Source organism: Euleptes europaea, chromosome 4 (assembly GCF_029931775.1).
Source record: "Euleptes europaea isolate rEulEur1 chromosome 4, rEulEur1.hap1, whole genome shotgun sequence".
Lineage (NCBI taxonomy): Eukaryota > Metazoa > Chordata > Lepidosauria > Squamata > Sphaerodactylidae > Euleptes > Euleptes europaea.
The window spans coordinates 32,315,813-32,330,322 of NC_079315.1; the positions used below are offsets into that span (position 1 = coordinate 32,315,813).

Below are 14,510 nucleotides of genomic sequence, written 5' to 3' on the forward strand. Positions count from 1 at the left end.
GGGCCAGATCTCCACCCAAGCAACTAAGGCACAGGCAGCACACCTAGGACCAATAGTGTGAGAGAAAGCAACAGGCATGACTTGTGCCTGTCATGGCCTCCCAGAACTTTGCAGCCACCAGTTGAATCCATGGTGAATCTGGGAGAGACTGGTAATGCTGCGGGGATTCGGCTTGCTCCATGCATGTCTGGCCAAGTGCAGCCATCTTTTCTACCTGCCCACTTCCCATTTTGTTTGCTGGCATACCAACATCTCCACAGGAAGACATTGTATTTTGGGGGGCACATGGACCAAAAAAAGATTGTATACCCTGGTTCTAATTGCACCACTTAGGGAGCCAGCCTCATCAGGTCTACTCAGAAGTAAGTCCCATTTTATTCAGTAGGGCTTAGTTACAGGAAAGTGTTCTTAGGATTGCTACCTGAGAGTATCATCATGGTTTAGACAAGAGTAATACTCATGATTTCGACAAGAGTAATACTCATGATTTCGACAAGAGTAATACTCATGATTTCTTTCATGCTGGTGTCATGGCTCCAGTGGATGGATTTCTCATAATTTGTACTGTAATACATCAGAAGTATCATCATGGTTTAGACAAGAGTAATACTCATGATTTCGACAAGAGTAATACTCATGATTTCTTCATGCTGGTGTCATGGCTCCAGTGGATGGATTTCTCATAATTTGTACTGTAATACATCAGAAGGTTTTATTTCCTTATTTGATGTGTTTATATTCTACTGTCCTCCCCCACACAATAAAAAACAGGACCAAAAAAAACATTGTTTCAAAATGTAATTGCTCAAAGTAAGTTTTTTGGTGGGAATGAAGCCACTTGTTGCCCTAATGTTAGAAAGTTGATCTCCAGACTACAGGGATCAGTTCCCCTTGAGAAAATGGCGGCTGAAATTACTCTTCAAATTCCCCCCTCCATGGCCACTGCCCCCAAATCTCCAGGAATTTCTCAAACTGGGATTGGCAACCCTAATTCTGATCATAGGGAGGGGCAGGCCCCCCACATACCCTTTATTCCCACTCAACACACTGAACAAGAATAAAGGGAATGACTCACCCAGAGCCAAGGCAGTCCACTAGGGGGCAGCCTCTCGACACCACACAGCTTGCCTGCTTGCCTCAGGAACTCCTTTGGCTCACCGTCCATCACCCAAAGAAGAGTAGGGAAGAGGTGACAACATATCCGCACTAGCTCCCCCTCTGTTCCTTATGATTGGAATGTGAAACTGCAGGCACTGACTAGGTATGAGATGGTAAGGGCTGCTGCAGAGGGCAGGCTGAGTGAGCAGGCAGGTGGATGAACAGCACCCCTCCTTCCTTTGTGCATGGTGTGAGGATCTGCAAGCACCATCCAGCAACAAGACAGTAGGGACAGCTGTGCAGAATGCCTCTCCTGCTCAGCTGTCCAGGGCATTGCTGGTTGAGTGAGGCAGGCTAGTAAACAAGTGAGTGAGCATCCCCTCTGCCGCTCCCTCCGTCCTTCGTGCTTGAAACTGGCTGGCCACAAGAGATGGTGGCTACATAGCTATATGGCAACCCACCCTATTGTCCGCCTCCCTCATCTCTGTCCCTAACAGTCACCTCTCAAGTTGCTGTTGCAATGGCTGCCGGGAGGGCAGTGGCAATCAAAGGCAGCTTCACAGTGGTCAAAGGGCCTTTGGTGCAGGGCTGGGGGCAGCTGCCCTGGTTGCCCCATAGTTAAGAGCATTAGTGGGCAGGACAGACTGTGCAGAGAGAGGCAGAGATTTGGAAAAGTAGCACAGACAAAGAGACACATATGGAAGTTGGTTTGGATAAAGGGAGAAATGAGAATAGAGAAGAGTCTTAGAGAGGAGCATGAGAGAAGGAAGGAACAATGTATATCGCTGGAAGCCCTTTTGCGTAGGAAGACTGAGATTCATGTACTGATTTGGAAAACTCAGATTCATGTAATCACAGACCTAAGTGCAACCCTATGCAGTATTTGCTCCAGTCTAAGACCACTGAAATCCATTGGCTTAAATTGAAGTTACTCTACACAGGATTGCATTGAAGGTGTTATAAGTTCATAGACAATTATATGTGCTTACCGTTTGTTCTGTATGGCCGTCTGTTCATCACCCAACCAATGGATCATAACTATCAAGTACAAAAAGGTCTCAGCTTGTTGCTTCATGTGTTTAGCAACTAAAGTCTTGGCAGAAATCGTATGCTGTCCCTTGAACTAGACTTCTGAGTAATTAAATGTTCCATAGCAAAAGTCATCTGAGCTTTACCCTGTAAGCCATGATTGCAGTCCTAAGGGCACAAGCAATTCTGTGACGGAAATGAGAGAAGAATTAAACACAAATACACTGAAATGGGTTAACAAAGGCCATAATTTTATTGATTATACCAGATGGAGCATTGGCAAGGCATGGGGCATGGATCCAAGCATTGACTGACCATCTTATCGGCTGATGAAATGATCCCTGAACCCGAGTGTTGGGGGAGCAACCAAAGTGGCGAACCATTGGTTCCACTAGGACATAAATCTCTAAGCAGTCCTTTTACCACCTGGGAGCGGAGCCACACGAGGGCCCCTGAGCTGTGCATCCACGGAAGGACTCCACCCCAAGACCCCTTATGGGGGTCCCCAGAAAGGGAGAGGCAGGCATGCAGGCCATGTTCCTCAAATTGGGTCCAGCCCAGTACCAAAAACTGCCCAAGCTGTAACAAAAGAAAGAACAACAAACCATTAAGTAAAGGGAGGGAGGGCAGGTCCGCTGCTTCCGAGACCAAGGCTGGGTGGCCTTAAGAAGACCTTGGAAGCGGGGTGGCGTCTGCGTGATTGCATTGCCCCCTCTGGCGCCCAGGCTAGTCATAGGCCGAAACAAGGGGGCAGGCAGAAACCGCCCAGCCATGCAGTCAGCTGGGCGGAAGTGGCAGGAAGCCGCGTGGCCCAGTCAGCTCCATTTCCAGAGCAGAACAGCGGCCCTTTGCCACAACCAGCGGTGCGGGTGAATCCTCGGCCATGTGTTTCTAAACACATTTCCATTGAAGGACAGTTCCCTGAAAATCACTGCCTCATATAACAAGGCCATATGTACTTAGTTGTCACCATACTAACAGGTCCTCATAGCAACACACAAGAGAGGAAGACAGATGAAAATAACATATACAATTGAATGGTATGTTTATGTAGCTTTGTTTCAGATTCCTGCTTGGTTTCAGATTTCTGCAATCCAAATCCTATTGCTTATGGATTGCTTATTGGATGCCCCATCCTGTTGAATGTATTGACTTACACTGTGTAACCTGCCTTGAGTCTCAGTGAGAAAGGTGGACTATAAATGACATACCTACATACCTACCTACCTACCTACATACATACATACATACATACATACATACATATGTAAGGATCAAGCACACTCTACTCCCATTTTTTGAAGACTGAAATATTGTTGCAGAGGTGGGCGATTTGAATCTTGACATACCACAGATTGGGGTGGTCGACCCTTTCCCTTCTGCCCAGTTTTCCCATTAGAAATCTCCTACCCCATCTGTTTTTAGCCATGGTGTGGAATAAAGACAAGCCCTGTTGTCCCTGTGTGTGATGCTGCTTCCTGGCATTAATAGCTTTCCACACTGTAAATTAGATAGAGAAAGGATAGTTGTTTATGGGGTAATACACATTATACATTTAAGAGAGAGTGTTGTTCTAATAACTCCTTCTGAGTTAGCCTTCTTCTACTTATTATTGTGATTCATCTGGTTGTGGATTTGCAATCTTAGTAATAACTTTGGTGTCAGTATGAGTTTTCCATTACGTTTCCTCCCCATGATTTCCAGAGGTACTTCTGTCAGGGGGTATTATTTTTCTTCCTTTCCTTTATACAGTAAGGAAGAGAAGGGGTCATGAATCAAACATCTTTTCTGAAGACCTTGGAACAGCTTGTTCTGGCAGCTTTGGAAGCAAAGGGGAGGCTGGGTCTCCGGGCTCATTTACTGAGATCTCATCAAACTACAAAAGCGCAAAGGGCACCACATTGTTGAAAAGTATCTGGTTAAAGGATGTAGGTGACCGTTGCATTCACTATCTGCGTATGACAAGACAGAAATAACATTCTGCCATAACAGAGTAGCTTTTCACACAGTGGACAGTTGCATTTGTTTCTCTGATGCCATTCAGGGACATAAAAACCATTTCCCCATCAGATGTCACATTAAGAGCTTGGCTGTTACTGCACTAGGTATTCCCAGCAATGTATTAAGAGTTTGAAAATGTTATAAAAAACATCGCTTTAAAAGGGTTTTTGGATGCCACGGCTAAAAAATGGTTGGAAAACGTCTTCATAGCTAAAGGGGCCAAACAAAGTGCGAACGGTATTTTTTATAACAGTTTCAAACTCTTAATACATTGCTGGGAATACCTAGTGCAGTAACTGCCCTTGTCACCTAACACCACTTAAGTATTTTATCTCTCGAGAGTGGTTATTCATAGATATATTCTGCTTTTATCTGATTCCCCACTCCATGGTACTCTTTGGACACCCAAAAAGTGCTAAGACATATTGCTAAACCCATACCATGGTATTTGAATTTTGTGTCTGATGATCAAAGAGAAACCAAAACAGATTGATTTTGCTGTATTGCAGAACTATTAATGTTAAAATTTCTGTGTAGGTATAGCACTTTTCGCCCTGACCTGGATGGCCCAGGCTAGCCTGATCTTGTCAGATCTCAGAAACTAAGCAGGGTCAGGCCTGATTAGTGTTTGGATGGGAGACCACCAAGGAATACCAGGGTTGTTGTGCAGAGGAAGGCACTGGCAAATTACCTCTGTTAGTCTCTTGCCATGAAAACCCCAAAAGGGGTCGCCATAAGTCGGCTGCGACTTGAAGGCACTTTACACACACACACATAGCCCTTTTCAGACATTACAGCCACACATACTGGGAGCCTACCAACAGAACTGTGTTCTACCCACCATGCTGATAAGCTAGGTCTCCATTTCATCTGAACAGGGCAACATGCAGATCCCCCATGCATGTATAGCTTTGGTATACATGAACAGGATCTTGATCACATGCACTGAAGTTGTGCATGTGTTGAAAATCTGCACATAGCCCTATTCACATGAAATGATGACTGCCATATCAACGGTACCTTGGGTACATTGCTGGGCTCGATACATATGGTTGTAATGTCTGAAAGGGGCTTATGTCTGACTTTAGATTCCACCTTCCTCTGTGGAACTCAGGATGACATGTTTGGCATTATATCCACAACAATTTTGTGAAGTGCAGGTAAAGCTGAGATGAAACTGCCAGCTCAAAACCACCCATGTTCTTTTACAGCTCACTGGTGATTTGACCCTGAGAATCATTGGTCCAGCTCTGAAGTGGATGGCCCAGGCTAGCCCAATCTCATCAGATCTCCAAAGCTAAGCAGAGTTGGTCCTGGTTAGCATTTGGTTGGGAGACCACCAAGGAATTCCAGGGTTGCTTCACAGAGAAAGCCACTGGCAAACCACCTCTGTTAGTCTCTTGTCTTGAAAACACTATGGGATCGCCGCAAGTCAGCTATGACTTGATCGTTCTTGACCCACATACACTCATTGGTCCAAGCCAAGCACTCAAATTATCACATTACCATTACATGGTTATTTTTTGTGGGATACATGTGCAGTGGCCAAACAGGCTTCTTTTTTCTTGCTTTTTTGGCAATTATTCTCTTTAACACAGGCTAACTTTGTATCCTGTCCATCACCTATTCAAATAACATCATTTGGTTACATCAGTAAATGTCATTTGCTAGAGCAGGATATGACTTAGGGCACAGTGCAGTATTCAAATTACTTGTTATTCAGACATTCAATGGGGCATCTTTGCTGTACACCTATTGCTACTTTGGACTCTGTTGCTGCTATTTTGAATTGAAATGCATATAACAGAATAGCTGACAAAAATAAAAAAGGAAGGAACACATACTGCTTCCTTGTACAGGCATACTTTTCTAACGCCTCATTATCCTTTTTTAAAGTGGGAGTGTCTGTCACCAATTATTGCTTAATTTTTTGAAGATATATTTTGTGTGGGGCACCATGCCAAAGAAAGAACAGATGATAGAAAGACTGGAAAATCTGGAGACCTTGAGATAACATTGCTCCACACCAGAGAATATGGGCCTCATATCCTTCTCCGGGATTCATGAAGCTAGTGGGGTCCTCCATGTTTAGGGTTGCCAACCTCCAGGTGGTCACAACACAAAATACAGCACAAGACTCTGATGTTCACAACAACTACAAATACAAGGAAGCTTATACTTATTTCAAATAGTATTGTTTAGTAACAATATAAACTTTTTTATACAGAAATGTCAGTGGTAATAAATATTCCCATGTCAATACAATATAATTACAATATAAAGCCACAGTGCATAAACAACCTTAATATGATATTATTACAATGCAAAGCCACAGTGCATAGATAACCTTAAATTCTCAATAAGAACAGCTATAATAAGTACATCTGCGACCCAGACAGGAGCCTCCCTAGAAATTATATAAACCAGCAATAACAGCCAAAGCAAGTTAATTAACACCAATGCAAACACACAGGCACAAACCACAAGTAGGTAAACATTGAAAGAAAAGGAAAGAGGAGGGGAAGCGCTCCCCTTCCGATCAGATAAGGAGCTTAAAGTAACGAGTCCTCTCTGTGGCAGGCACGCTGAAACCCGTTGCAGTAGGAAAGCAGTAGGAAGCAGGTCTCAAAAAAAGGAAAAAATAGTTCTAGGACGGTAAAACAACACCTACTAGTTATGCTGACTCAGAGTAGAATGTCCTTGCTCTGTGTGTGCTGTAGACGCGCGCGCCGTTTTGCCTGCTGTGGAGCGGTGAGAAGGAAGTAAATGATGACGTCAGCGCAGGGGCGCGGGAAAGTCCAGCGGGAGAATGGCAATGCATGCTGTAGCGGGCAAATAATGCGGCTGGTGATGGAAATCGAAATTAATAACAGTCAGCAATGCCAACTTGCAAGAGCTGAAGAGGGAGAAAGAAACCTTGCAATGAAGGTCAAATCCCTGGGGTAAGCAGCAACTATCCAAGGCAGCCTGCTAGCGTGACAGTCTCGGCGTCACCAGGAGCCCGGGAGGGCTCCGGGAGGATCCCGGAAACCCCAAAGGGGAAGCACAGGAACGCTTTTTCCGGAATAATATTGCGTTTTCGCTATCTGTATAGCTTCATAAGCCTGTATGAAAACAAGTAATGAATAAATAAACTATCAACTATGTTGTTCTTAATTGCTAACTTATTAGTCTATATTCATTGTCCCAATACATACCAATGATTCAATAGGTCTTTACTCAGAGGAAGTAATTCCTTCTTTGACGTGGCCTGCTCTAACTATGCGTGCTATTCTTTTTATAAGAAACAGATGTGTGACTAATTAGTGAATCAGCAAAGTGGGCGCGTGAAACATCTAACCTCAGAGAGATTATATGAATATGGTAACTTATTGAAGGAGCTTTGACTCCAATTGAAAGGAGAGCTGATGAAGCTGCCCACGGGGTAGTGAAAACGCAAAGCATCCGGACGGCGTTCCTCTCCACCTGTCGTCCGTCATCTTTCTCCCGGTTCCTAAGGGAACAATAAGCATATGAACAGTACAAAATTCTAAGAGACTAATAAATCATTGAATGAGATAAGCCAAAAAAATATAGATTTTTGTATTTTTGTATTGTATTGTATTGCCTCACATGTACTCATAGTTATTTTCATAAGTTTCCTTTATTAGATTGTATGTAATTTTTTTCACTTTTGTCACTAAATTCACTGGCTTATAGAATAAGAGTTTGTATGTCATTTATAGAGCCCTTACTATACTTTCTCTCAACCTCCAGGTGGTGGCAGGAGATCTCCTGCTATTACAACTGATCTCCAGTCGATAGAGATCAGTTCCCCTGGAGAAAATGGCTGCTTTGGCCATTGGACTCTATGGCATTGAAGTCCGTCCCCTCTCCAAACCCTGCCCTCCTTAGGCTCTGCTCCCAAAGCCTCCCACCGGTGGGGAAGAAGGACCTGGCAACCCTATCCGTGTTATGTACTAGAGTCAGAAAGGGAATATGTTTAATGGATGCCTTCTTCCAGGCCTTGTATGATCAATTTTAAGCATTGAGTTTTTAGGCATTAATGACTCTTTTCTTAATTTCTTTTAGTAAGTGTGCACTGGAGCTGCGGCGATCACCTGTGAGTTCAGCTGATCACCTTGTATCAATGGATGCCAGTCCTGCAAAGTAAGCATTTGATTTTTCAGTTGACTACATTAAAGGAAAGAAGGAGTTTTATTTTAGGTTTATGAATAGGATTTTAATTTTTACTCATGATGCATTTGTTATCTTAAAGCAACATTACTGGTGTTCAGGTAATGGATTTATCTTGAAAAATTACAATGGGCAAGTAAGAAAAGTGCAAGCAGAGTCCCATTCGGGCAGTTAAGCATTTCTGCTTCCTCCTCATCTGGAAAGCTGCTCCTTATGGTGATGAGACCATCTGGGATGGAAGCAAATTTGTAGCCAGCGGTGTTGCTGGCAGGGGCAGTGGCAGAAAACAGGGTCTTCTGTCTCCATATGGGCTGCAAATACTGGGACAATGAATGGGGGAAATTACACTAGCAAAAGGTCAAGCAGATCCTGAAAGCTTTGCAGACATCTGGCTTCCTGTCCTGTTGTACACTGATCAGAATTCTGCCAAATAGAGTGGACTGGGTCCTGCCACTCCCTTCTGCCATGTGAGGAGCCTTGCTCCGGAAGAAAGAGCCTTGCTAATATCTGAACTGGGTGAATTGTTGGAAAGTGTAATTAAAGCTACTCTTCTTAAACACATATTAGAGCAAAAACCTTTTAGGCATTGTGGAGAGTGTCAACAAACAAGTAGATATGCATGATGCGTTGGGCCCAGTGATTCTTAAATGGAGCCATATCCTTCCCCAGGGTGACATACACATCTTGGGGGGGGGGATTCCAAACTTTTTGGGTCAAATGGGGGCATTTTGGATTTTAGGCAGTCTCTTCTCCCTGCTTGAAATGGATTTTTGCAGCCAATGGGGGATAATAGTTTTATACCGTTTTCCCCACTCTGAGGATCTTAAGTTTGTCTCCCAGGCTCTTAAAACTGTGGCTCATAGTAAATAGAAATGACACTGAACACAGTTGGCTGATGGCTGTCATGGACGAGAATCTCATTGAATGCATGCCTTAGATCTGTGTATTGTATACCTATATCTAACATATACCTATATATTAAAAAGCATTGGCTCATCTGGAGTGCTGTTTTGATTTTTCCCCCCTGTCTTGGGAGAGATTTGATACAGGTCAAGTATCTCTTAACCGGACTGCTTCCGTATTTTGGAATATTTTGGAATTTTCGCATATACATAATGAGATATCATGGGGATGGAAGCCAAGTCTAAACATGAAATTCATTTATGTTTTATATATATACTCTATACACATAGCCTGAATATAATTTTAAACAATATTTTTAATAATTTTGTGTACATTGAACCATCAGTGGCGCAGCTGAGGACCTTTGAGTAATGCCTGCATGCCAGCTAAAAACATCCAGTTTTTGGATCAGTCTGGATCAGTGGTCGGCAAACTCATTAGTCAACAGAGCCAAATATCAACAGTACAACAATTGAGATTTCTTTTGAGAGCCAAATTTCTTAAACTTAAACTATATAGGTAGGTACACTGTTTATTAACTTAATAAACTTTAATTAAAGTTTTAAGTCTTAATTCAACTATAGGTACACTGAATAAAACTTGATATCATACTTAATAGTGATCTTATTTATTGATAAAAATTAAATTGTAAGTAAGGTATCCATAAAATTAAATCATGACAATGACTGACAAACACTGTACATTTTCCCCATCTGCATTCTCAAAACTCTGCAGGGGGGGCTTATTGTTGAGTTTTGAGAATCTGGATGGGGAAAATGTGCATCTGAGTGGCAAATCCAAGGCAAAACCTCCCATTCATAAATGGCCAATAACCCCCCATGCAGAGTTTAGAGAATCTGGATGGGGAAAATGTGCATCTGAGTGGCAAATCCAAGGCAAAACCTCCCATTCATAAATGGCCAATAACCCCCCATGCAGAGTTTAGAGAATCTGGATGGGGAAAATGTGCATCTGAGTGGCAAATCCAAGGCAAAACCTCCCATTCATAAATGGCCAATAACCCCACATGCAGAGTTTTGAGAATCTGGATGGGGAAAATGTGCATGAATCAAACATGGCTCCCCCCCCCCCCGGGGCCCGACCTCCTCCTCCTCCTCCTCCTCCTTGCCGCCGCCTGGGCTCCTTCCTTCCCTCCCCGGCCTGCCTGCCGTCCGCCCCTCCTCAGCGCCTCCGCCTCCAGCCAAAACCAGCATGAAAAATCCCACCCGCTGCCCGCCTTGGTGCCGCCGGCCCTCGAGCACCGCGTTCAAAACCCGTCCGTGCTGTGAGGGGAGGGAAAGGAGGGGAGGAGGAGGAGGCGTAGAACAGGGAGAGGGAGAGTCCACTCCAAACCTCTGTACCGCATCCGGTGCGGCCGGAAGGGTGGGACAACCCCGCCGGGGACTGGAGGGGGCCACCAGCTACCACCTACCCTTTCCCAGCAGGATCTCCAGTGGGGGGAAGAGCAGAACCCCTGAAGACAGCCCAGCCAGTGACCACTCAGCCACCTGAGAGCCGGGAGAGAACCAGCTGGTGCGGGGCGTTCTACTGCGGCTTCTTCAAAGCCCCGACAACCAGCTGAGATGCGGGTGGGCGCACCCGGGGCGGGGCCGGGGAGATTGGAGCAAACGGGCTGGGAGGGTGGAGGAGGCTGATGCAAGCCTCTCGCCCTTATGTGGGCTAGGGGGGTGGAGCCTAGGAGGGGAAAGGGGGGTGGGATGAGGTTGGACGGCTATAATAAGCGGCTGTGGGGCGGAGCGAAGCAATGCCACCTGGAAAGGCAGAGCTGCACTCAAGGGGCCAGAGAGCCGCATGCGGCTCGGGAGCCGCAGTTTGCCGACCACTGGTCTGGTTATTGAATGTCCGCATAAGGGATACTCAGCCTGTACAAATGTTCTGTACTTGGTGGATGGTAGTGGATTAATGGTTAAGAACTGCTGCAGTGCATTCCTGAAGGGGGAATTTTCAACAGTCCCTCACCAAAGGTTCCCGACTAAACTTCTTACAGCACCCAAAGAACTACTTTACTCCACAGGGTGAGTTAATAATAAATAGCAAATGAGTGCCAGTTGAAGTAAATGTGAACATGCACAGTAGGGCAAGCATTCTGAACTTCACATATGGATTGGTGGGGTCTGAGCTGGCTGTGTTTTTACAGTAAAAAATAATCTTGTGGGAATATCTCAATGAAAATATCACATTGGTAGTGAAAAAGGCAGATTATACTATGGATTTTGAATATAATACAGTCGGTGTCTCAGTGGTTTTTATGGCATAGCCATGTTTGGAGAACTGTGTATAGTCCTAGAAGTCCTAGTGTGGGTTTTTTTGCTGTAAAAAGTATGGCAGGGAGGGATGATTCTGACCAGGACCACTGCATATGGGAGGAGTTAAGTGTTCCCGTTATTTTTTTTCCTGATCTGGAATGACCCTGTGGAAATTTGCCAAGGAAATACACAGGTGTCACCATAAGCATCTCTGTGTTTGTCTCAGTGTGGCAAATAGTAGCTCCTTAGGGCCACTTCTGATCAAGAAAAAGTGTGAGGAAAGGCTTAAACCTCTTTCTATTTGTGCTGTATTCCCAATCTGAATTGGGACCGTGACTTTGAAAGAAAAATTAAGCTCTGGAAGCTCCATTCGCTGAAGTCCCATCGTCTCATCTGCTTTGGTTGCAATCCAGCTGATGGTTCTTAATGTCCTAATGTCCAGTTTCCTAGATTATGAGGAAGAATTCTCTGTCTAGTAACATAATTCATTACCCTGTTAATAGAAATAATCTTCAAATAGTTTGAATTTTTTTTAATACCTAGGAACTATAGTTGGAACACACTTTCAAAGATTATTTTTACGTCTACTGCTTTTATGTAGACAATGATATCCCTTTTCCAGCTGCCTTGCCGCTGAATCATTACTCATGGTGAAAGGTTTTGGGGTGTTTTAGGCTTTTAGTGTCCATTAGAAAAGACTGATCAATAATAGGATGAGCGCATTTTGTTCACAAGTCACCATTTAAATGAGTGCCATGCAGGAGAACCACTTTCCGTCTTGCCTGAAGTGCTGCTGAGCGAGCAGGCACTTTGAAGTGGAAGTAGATGCATTTGGGAAATGGAATGGGCAAAAAGGGGTCCTGGCTTTCCTGATGGTGGATTGCAGAGCTTCAAGCTGCCTTCTCTTTCTTTCAAGAAGCTGAATCAGCCTCTGCTCTGCACATTGTATGACATAGCCTACTACTTCATGGTCATTAATAAGAACCTATGGGGAATCAACCTTCGTTAGCAGGAAAAACAGTACCGAGCAAGTGTGGGTAGCAATATGAAATATGAGACAGAAAGGGGGCCTTTTGCTTATGATTTTATTCATAAATATTCATAAACTGTAATACATACAGTTTAAGGAAGTAGTTGACCGTACCCTTTCTGCCCCATGGCTCACAAACTCATCTTGCTTACCCCATCGGCCACCCCTGTGAGGTTTTGGCTGCTGCTTTTAAGCCTTCCCTTACTGAGCAACCAGGCTTGGCTGACCTGCTGCCCCACCTACTCCCAGTTGCTGTTAATTGCTGCTGGCTTGCCAGGCTCCAGGGTTGTTAGCTCGCACTGTGTCCGTCTGGGGCTTGCCTTTCCTTTCCCAAGAAAGCTTCTCAGAGCTGTTTGTGCATCCTCACGAGGTATACCTCCTGGCCTCAAGTAAGCGGGTTTGTTCTCCAGCCTGTCCCTGTCATGCGCCCCAAAACCCAATCTATCCTCTCACCTGAATAAGCTACTTTGTGAGTTCCTTAATATATATACTCTGAAAGCTCCCCCCTCTCTCATCTCATGAGACTATGAATATTCCTTTGTTTTCCTCAGTATTATCTTTAAATAAAACCTGCTGCCAGTGAAGTAACAGCTCGAGGATAGTTTGTTAGGTACATGGCCTGCTTCAGGATTTAAGGTCTTCCTTGGTAACAGCTTATCAGTAACCCCCATTAACTGCTGAAGAGTTGAGAAGCCAGAGCATTCCCCATGCAAGTACACCATGTCACAAGTCAAATTCCCTTCCAAATGTCCTTGGTACTGAAGCGGGTCGTGCTGTTCAGATGACAGGCTCTTAGAATGTATCACTTACTGAGAAGTGAAGGTATCTTATTCAGCCAATCATCGAGTAAGCAGGACTCAACAACTTTACTTACTTTTAAAAAGCAAGTCTTTTTATTGATATACTTCTAGTAAAATATGTATAAATGCAGATTATCAAGTCTTTAACACTTCTATAAAAACTCTTGTCAAAATACAATGTATGTATTACAATGTATGCAGTAAAAGCAAGCAAGTCTTACATACTATTCAGTTTCAATATCCAACTTTTAAAAATATAACAGTCAAATTATTCTGATTCAGTTCAAAGTATCTAATTCACAAAGTCTAGAGTAAAGTATTTAAGCCATACATACCATTCAGCCTTTTCTTGAGAGCCTTTTGGAAGGTTCTGATTCTTTAGCTGTACTGTGGCTGTATTTATACTGTTTCAGACTCATTAAGAGTGAAGGGAAATCTTTTATCCCCACTTTCAGACAACATTTTTATCCACCAAGAGGGATACCTTTTATTCCCTCTATCAGATATCATTAGCAGTGCAGTAATGCCATAGTTACAGCTGCTCAGCTCCCCATGACCATATATGGGCTTCCTTTCCTTTCAGTCTATTTTGCTTAAAGTATAAACACTCATTTCTGAGTTTCATGATCACATTATATACTTAATTTTCATACCATCCTCTTTGTTGGACAATACACATTAAATGAGACTACTTAGAAATCTGTAGCACAACATTTAACTGTATAATTCATAAAACACAATTATTGTTTACATTGTCACTTTGTGACCATCTGGTCAGTTGAGCAATGTTACAGAAAGCAAGAAAGCCTATTATTCATATCTTTGATAGGACTGCAGGAATCTTTAATGTCTTTAAGTTATAAAAAGCAAAGTTTAAGCTATTAATGCAGTCTCAGTACATTAAGGTATCTTCAGTAGGCCTTGAGATGGGCACACTGTTCTGCCTTTGAGATTCAGCTGACAGCTGAGTCAGAAAAGGTGATTTTAGTTACATCTTTCTGACAGATAATGAAAGGTGCTCTGCTTTCCTCCCTTCAAGGACAAAACCAGATAAGTTAGTTAGTTAGCTCTTGAAAGAGCTGACCTTGAGAGAATTCTGTCAGCCTGTTCCAAGGACATTTGCATTACACAGGCTTTTCATTACACAAACCTCTGCAGTGGCTCAGTTTGCATGATGTGTTCAAGCTCTACAGGGTATTAATTCTG

General features: G+C 43.6%; 1 protein-coding gene across 1 annotated transcript in view; it reads left to right on the forward strand.

Annotated features, from left to right (window-relative positions):
* The first annotated feature begins 8,246 nt into the window (after positions 1 to 8,246).
* The window catches only part of LINGO2 (leucine rich repeat and Ig domain containing 2), a 418,971-nt gene continuing 412,707 nt past the window's right edge, over positions 8,247 to 14,510 (forward strand). The window contains exon 1 of the mRNA XM_056848514.1: positions 8,247 to 8,277. The gene's annotated coding sequence lies outside the window, so the exon portion shown is untranslated. The remainder of the gene's footprint in view (positions 8,278 to 14,510) is intronic.